Source organism: Equus caballus, chromosome 2 (genome assembly GCF_041296265.1).
Source record: "Equus caballus isolate H_3958 breed thoroughbred chromosome 2, TB-T2T, whole genome shotgun sequence".
NCBI lineage: Eukaryota > Metazoa > Chordata > Mammalia > Perissodactyla > Equidae > Equus > Equus caballus.
In genome coordinates this window covers 28,503,639-28,510,316 of record NC_091685.1, presented here as the reverse complement: position 1 = coordinate 28,510,316, position 6,678 = coordinate 28,503,639, and the positions used below count along the sequence as shown (strand labels likewise).

Below are 6,678 nucleotides of genomic sequence, written 5' to 3'. Positions count from 1 at the left end.
CTAACATCTGTGCCCATCTTCCTCTACTTTATATGTGGGATGCCTACCACAGCATGGCTTGCCAAGCGGTGCCCTGACCACACCCAGGATCTGAATTGGTGAACCCCGGGCCACGGAAGCCCAACATGCGCACTTAACCGCTGTGCCACCAGGCCGGCCCCTAACTCATACTTTTGATATGAGCAGAAGCAGGAAAAAACAAGCAACTCATGGAGTGATAAACATGATACAAACACTACAAATGCTAAATATGTATATTCAGTCCTTCCTGAGGGTGGGTGCTTCCTGGTTTTCACTGGAGGGACAGACAGTGTTCAAAAGCTCAAACTCTGGAGTCAGGCAGATCTGGGTTTGAATCTCAACTTGGTTCCTTATCAGCTATGTGACCCTGGGCAAGTTGCTTTTAAACTCTTTTTGCCTCAGCTTCCTCTTCTGCAAAACACAGATAGTAACAGTAACTATCTAAGGAACTGTACTCAATACAGTGCTGACATAGTAAATACTCAATAAAAGAAAATTATTATTATCTGACAAATGGCACCCTGTGGATGAGTGACAAGTTTCCATTCTCAAAAGATGACACTGTCTTCCTTTTCTGACTTGAGGCTCCTCATGGGTGGAGCCTGGTCTCTGCCTTCATAAGTTAGGCATTATGCTCCCTTGTCACCTCGGGAAATTCTTTAGAAGGGAGGTATCTCCTCCATCAGACTTGGGACTCCACAAGGCTGGAACTACCTCTCTTCCTCAGAGGTGGGAACAGCAGGACCTCGGCATCAGTCTCAGATGGACCCTGTCTCTTCCATCAGCCTGAGGGTTCCCAGAGGTGTGTGTGGCTTGCTCCCCTCCAGGCCGCTTGATGTAGGACTGATTCCTTTTTCTCCTCTTCCTTCAGGCCCAGGAGACAAGAGAGAGGAATGTGCCACTTCAGCGCCCTCCCTCCCTCCCCCGCCGCCCCCCCCCCTCCCCCGCCGCCCCCCCCCCCTCCCCCGCAGAAGGAAGGAGTAAGCCGAAGCTTGGTCCTAGGGGGCCTGGGATCCCAGCCTGAAGGGTCCCGCAATTCAGGGGCTCTGAGGAAGTGTCGAGGAGGCTCTTAGGAGCCTGTTTCGAGCTCTAGGGGCCAATGGGTGAGCGTGGAGGGATGTTCCAGAAGCGACGTGAGGGAGCATTTTATGTGGATGTGGGGTGGGCGGTGCGTCCGGGTAACTAATGGCAACTGGACGGGCTGAGCCCGCTCTGCAGGAGCTCTCCGATGAAGAAAAACTACGACTCCCAGAATGCCCCAGGGCTCAGCCCGACTTTCCCGCCTGCCCACTGGCTGCCGGTCGGGCGAGCGGCAAGGCGGATTGGTCGCGCCGGTGCGGGTCTCCCCCACTAGCAGGTTAGTGGGCGCCACCGGCAGCAGACGTTGACCGGGCGCGGGGCGTGGGGGGACCCGGCTCGCCATTCTGGAAACGGCCTGGCGCCGACTCCGTAGCGTAGCCGCCGGCTGGGAAGCGCGGGCCGGGGGCGGAGACTGCGTGGCGCAGGCGCGGTGCTGGGCTTCTCCTGGGTCCCCAGACAGCTGGAGGAGATAAACAGAGGAGGAGGAGGGAGGGGAGTGCGTGTGTGAGAGCGCGCGAGGGAGTGTGAGTGTGTGTGCGCGCGGGTGTGAGGCTGTGCGCAGGGGCGGGCGGAGGCGCTGTCCGGCCTCGGCCAGGCGCCAGGCGGGGAGCATGGGAAGGGGCTAGAGCTGCCCAGGCCCCCCAGCCCCCTCCCCGGGATCCGCGCCCCCGCTCCCGGGAGAGGGGCCGGGCCCCCCGGACGGACATGGGCTCCTGAAGTTGCGCCGCCGCTGGTCCTGGGAAGAGGCCTGACAGGTACGGGTTGCCGCCGCCCCCTGTCCTCCGCGGCCGCCGAGGCGAGGACCCGCTCCCGCAGCCCCGACACACGGGCCGCCAGCGCTGGGCCGGCCCTAGTCCTGCCGGCCCGGGGGTCTGAACCTGCCCGCTTCGGGACTCCGAGATGTCCCGAGAGGGGGCAGGCCTCGCCGGGGCGGAGGGCAGAGCGGGCTGGGGTCGGGATAGGGACGGAGGGCTAGCCGGGACGTCGGGGGAGGCTCTGCCAACGGAGAGGTGGAAGTCGTCCCATCACGGGACTTTTTTGCGGAGTTTTTGTTTGACATCTGATCTGGCTCCGGTCTCAGGAAGAAGGGGGCAGGTGGAAGTGCCGGGAGGGCAACGTAGACCTGACCTGCTCACTTGGTTTCCTCTGTGTGTGTGTGTCTGTCCGTCCGTCGGTCCGTCCGTGTCCAGGCTTCTGGCAGCTGCAGATGCCTTCAGTGGCCCATCCTGGCACTAAACTGAACTCTGCCAAGGTGTTTCCACCAGGCGACTGTGGCGCTGTACAAAGGGCCTTTACTTGGGAACGGGCTTTTCAGTGCCCATTTCAAAGGGTAAATAGGAAGTGTAGAGTAGAAGAGAGACTGCGAACCAGCAGGATCCAATTCTCGTTTCTGAAAGCTGCAGTGGGACGCCTTCTTGCCAGCCAGGTTGAATTTGCTTAGTGCCCTCTGGCTCTCTTCTGCAGGTGTACTACTAGGGTCTCTAGGAAAGAGGTACCGGGACTTATGACTAATATCTAACAGCCTAATTTGACTATTTTCCCCGAAGTCCTTTTCTTCTATGACTTTCTTTAACTTCCTGGAGTAGTGGTAGAGCAACTTTAAAGTTTTCCTCTCAAGTTATGAGTTTAGAAGCCTGGTAGGGTGGCTGTAGCTTCCTCATTCTTCCGAAGGATGGGGTAGATGATCAGGGTGAAGTGTTGCCTTTTAACGAAGACTGAAACAGTTTTGAGAGGAAAACTATTCTGAGGGCGCCTCCTGACTCAGACGTTATGAAATCCCCTCCTAGGGCACAAGTATGCCCAGTGGCCTGCACTAAGCTTTTCTGTACCTTACGGTCCTTGGGTGGCCAGTCTGTTAACTGAGGTGAAGGAACTATTTAAGGCTATTTCTGGTTTGAGTTCTGGCTTATTCTTCCTTATAATGTTTATATTTTTAATTGAATTGAATCTTGGCTGTTGAGTATAATAACCAGATCCTCTTTCACAAACCAAGGAGTAACTAGTAGGCTCCTTTGGGCTGCGTCTGAGACTAACAATGGATTTCTTCAGTGCAGGTTGTTGTATTTCATTGACAGGTGGGAAACAAACTTTTCTGCCATAGTTTGTGATCATACTGCTTTAATTCTGGGGTCCTGCTATCCTTCCCTCTTTAGACCTCTTTGGAGATACTTATGTTCAAGTCACATCTCAATTTGTAGAAGCAGTTCTTTGGGTCAACTCTGCAGAATAACTGAACAACAATCCGTGTTTCTACCTGGGAGTCCTTCCCTTGAGGTCACTGAAGGAAAGAGAATATGTGTAATGATTATGGCGATGGTGTTAACATTGATGATTTGCCAGTTTTGAGTTTGAGAGTTGTCACAGAGCTGACAACTTTTCTAGCTGGAAGGGAACTCAGTATTGACTCATGAGACATCATTTGTAGAATATTTCCACATACCTGAACTTGAGGATCTGGAAGGATACAACTGAAGACCTTGAAGCCCTCTGCTAAACATCTGTGGATCCTGATGGTCCAACTGTTAGGAAGACCCGGAACTGTGGTTTTAATTATTCCTTAATTCTTTTTCTTTTTCTCCTCTCCTTTTTGAATTAGGGAATGTGGCCTGCATGTGCAGTCCTGGGTCTCAGAGAGGGAGTCATAGACAACATGTAATATGGTAATACTCACCTTTTCTTTTGGGTCACTGGTTTAGTGATCCATCCTATTTCCTTTCTTCTTTGATCCTCACCTTTCCAGATTCTCCACTGCATCTTTGGGCTGCCATTGCAGATGGACCCACATAACTCCTAGGCTGTGCTTTCTTTTTAGCTATCTAAGAAGAAAGCTCTTCAAAAACCCAAGCCCTGGAAGTTGCCATCTGAAACCAATCCCTTGGTATTACACTTAATTCTGACTAATTTACTTTGAGAGATATTTACTAATTGGAATACATCCTAAAAAGTGACTGGCATTTATTGAAGGCCTGGTATATGTTGGGCTCTTTGCTGGATAGTGTTTTTACTTTATCTAATTTAACCCTCATGACTGCCCTGTGAGGTGAAAATCATTTTCCCTATTATACAGATGAAGATACAGGTTCAGAGAGGTTAAATAACTTGCTTAAGGTCTCACAGCTAGTAAGGGAGAGGATCAGAATTCAAACCCAGGTCTGACTCCTCTGGGACTGTGATACATGAGGATGAGCTGAAAGGACCAAAGCTAAAAGCCTAGGAGAACACCATACCTGCCTTCAAATACTTGAAGAACTGTCATGTGGAAAGGGAACTGGACTTTCTCTGTGTCGTTTTGGAAGGAGTACTAGGATCAAAGGACAGAAATTCTGAGAGGTAGACATTGGCTTGATAGCAGAGAATTTGGCTTTCTAAAAACAAAATGGGCTGCCTTGTGAGGGAGTGAGTTACCTGTCATTGGAGGTATTCAAGAAGAGGCTTTGCCAATGCCACTTCTTATCAAGAATATGGTAGAGGAGTTCATCCTTCTGCAGGTAATCGGACTAAGTGGTCTTTTAGTATTTTAAATTCTTTTATTATGTGGAAATGATATCAAACTTCTGTCATTTTGATCTGTAAAAAACTAACATGTATTAAATACTTACTTTGTGCGAGGCACTTGCTAGACAGATTTCCTACAATATCTCATTTAATCCTCAGAAATTCCCTATGAGGTAGGTATTGTCATTATCCCCACTTTACAAATGAGGAAACTGAGGCTCCAGAAAGTAAAAAAATATATATATGCTGGAGGTTACATAGCTAACATTTGAACCTGTGTCTGCACCTTCTTAGCTGTGTCACGTGGGGTAAATCACATGTCCTCTTGGAGCTACAGTTTCCTCATCTGTGAAATAAGACTTATGACAGCACCTAACTTACAATGAGTTTTTGAGGACTAAATGATGTAATGTATGCTTTTCACTAGACCTCACTGATTGCCCTCAAGAGCCTGTGTTTGGGGGTAAGGAGGTTCCACTTTGGCACTTTTAAGGTGAATTCGGGCCTCACTGAAACTGTGAGAGTTCTGGGGCTTGTTCTTTGTGCTGTTAATAATAGCTGCCTACTGCTTGAAGGGCTTTGTGGTGTTAGTGACTAATACCTTAAAAACTTGAGGCCTGAATAAGAGGCGGATTTAGCCAACAGGTTGGAGTACAGGAGACTGTGTCAAAGGCCTTGTGGAAAGGAAATTCTCACCCTACTGTAGCATCAGATTCAGGGATCACTATTTGCATTTTTATATTTAATGTCTTAGGATGAACAAGGTCACAACTGCTAGAGCTGTGACAGACGTGCATGCCAAGAATAATAACCCTTAATCCCTGTAGCCATCTGGGGAGGTTATTAACCCCATTTTCTTGGGGAGGGGGATGGACCAGAATCAGACCTTGCCCAGGTAGCTATCAGGGGCTCTCTGAGGCAGTGTTAGGATCAGGACCTTGATAAAATTTTGTCCTTGTTCATAACTCCCAGATTCTACTTTCAGAAAGCATAAAACTGTGCTTATCCCCGAACTTTTTAGGGAGACTTTCTTGGAATGGGAATCAGGCGTTTCTGGTCAGGCAGCTTCATCAGTTGAGGCCCGAGTGTTTGGATGCCGATGACTTACCTGCTTCCCTCCTGAGTCAGACGTCTGGATATAACACAGCTGAAATTAAATTAGAAAGGAGGCATTTCCAATTGATTGGTTTAGCTTTCCTTGACCTTTCTGCTAGGAGTAAAGTTAGAGGGTGAAATGTCAAAGGCTTCCCTGTGAGAGATAATTAAATCATGGTGGGATCCGGAAGGATGCAAGTTAAAGCCAGAATCCAAGACTGTGGATGCTCTTAAATACAGTGAGAGAGGACAGCATTATCAAAATATGCTCCCTTTTCTCTTTCTGTTCCCTTCTACTACCTTAAGGTAATTGTGGCCCTAGGAGAAGGCAGATAAATTAGCTAAGATCACTGAAAAGCAAAGTTCTGAAAACTTCAAGGAACATTTTTCACAAAGCTCAAATGGCGATACAGAACCCACTCAGGCAGAGAAGACATCAAGGTGAGTTTTCATCCAGAGCCTTCTAGAAAGTGAAGCATTTCCTAGGATGGACTTCCACAGAGAAGTCCCAAATGGGGGCTCATTTGAGCCAGGAACCCCAAAGATGACAAAGAACTTTTCCAAAAATACTTTGCTGTTGGGCCTGTCGTATCAACCACACGTTTCCCAGATGCTGTCCTTGTGCCAACTTAGTCCATGACCCTGAAATGCACTCTTTAATTTTGTGTTTGAGACCAGCAGAGTCGAAGTGATTTTGATTCCTTAGTTTAATCCTGAGGAATGGTGAGAGACAAAGTTTCTTTTAGGCGAGACAGCATGGACATGGTCTGATTAAAGAAAGTAATAGTAACTATCTTTTAGTGGCCAACAGCCTGGGCCCTGGAGTTAAACTATCTAGTTTGACTCTCCATTTAATAAATGTAGCTTGGGGCAAATTAACTTCTCTGTGCCTCAGATCCTTTATCTGTAAAATGGGAATAATAATAGTACCTATCTCATGAAGTTGTTGTGAGGAATCTGTCAGATAACACTTGTAAAATGCTTAGA

The 6,678-nt window shown here is 48.6% G+C and overlaps 1 protein-coding gene across 5 annotated transcripts in view; it reads left to right on the top strand.

Annotated features, from left to right (window-relative positions):
- Window positions 1–819: 819 nt before the first annotated feature.
- The window catches only part of WDTC1 (WD and tetratricopeptide repeats 1), a 63,119-nt gene continuing 57,260 nt past the window's right edge, over window positions 820–6,678 (top strand). The window contains exons 1-2 of one of the 5 annotated variants that reach the window (XM_023635350.2): window positions 1,451–1,856; window positions 5,998–6,132. The gene's annotated coding sequence lies outside the window, so the exon portion shown is untranslated. Of the gene's footprint in view, window positions 1,857–5,997; window positions 6,133–6,678 lie in introns of all 5 variants that reach the window. The other 4 variants (XM_070260651.1, XM_070260650.1, XM_023635343.2 and 1 more) reach the window with 4 other exon arrangements.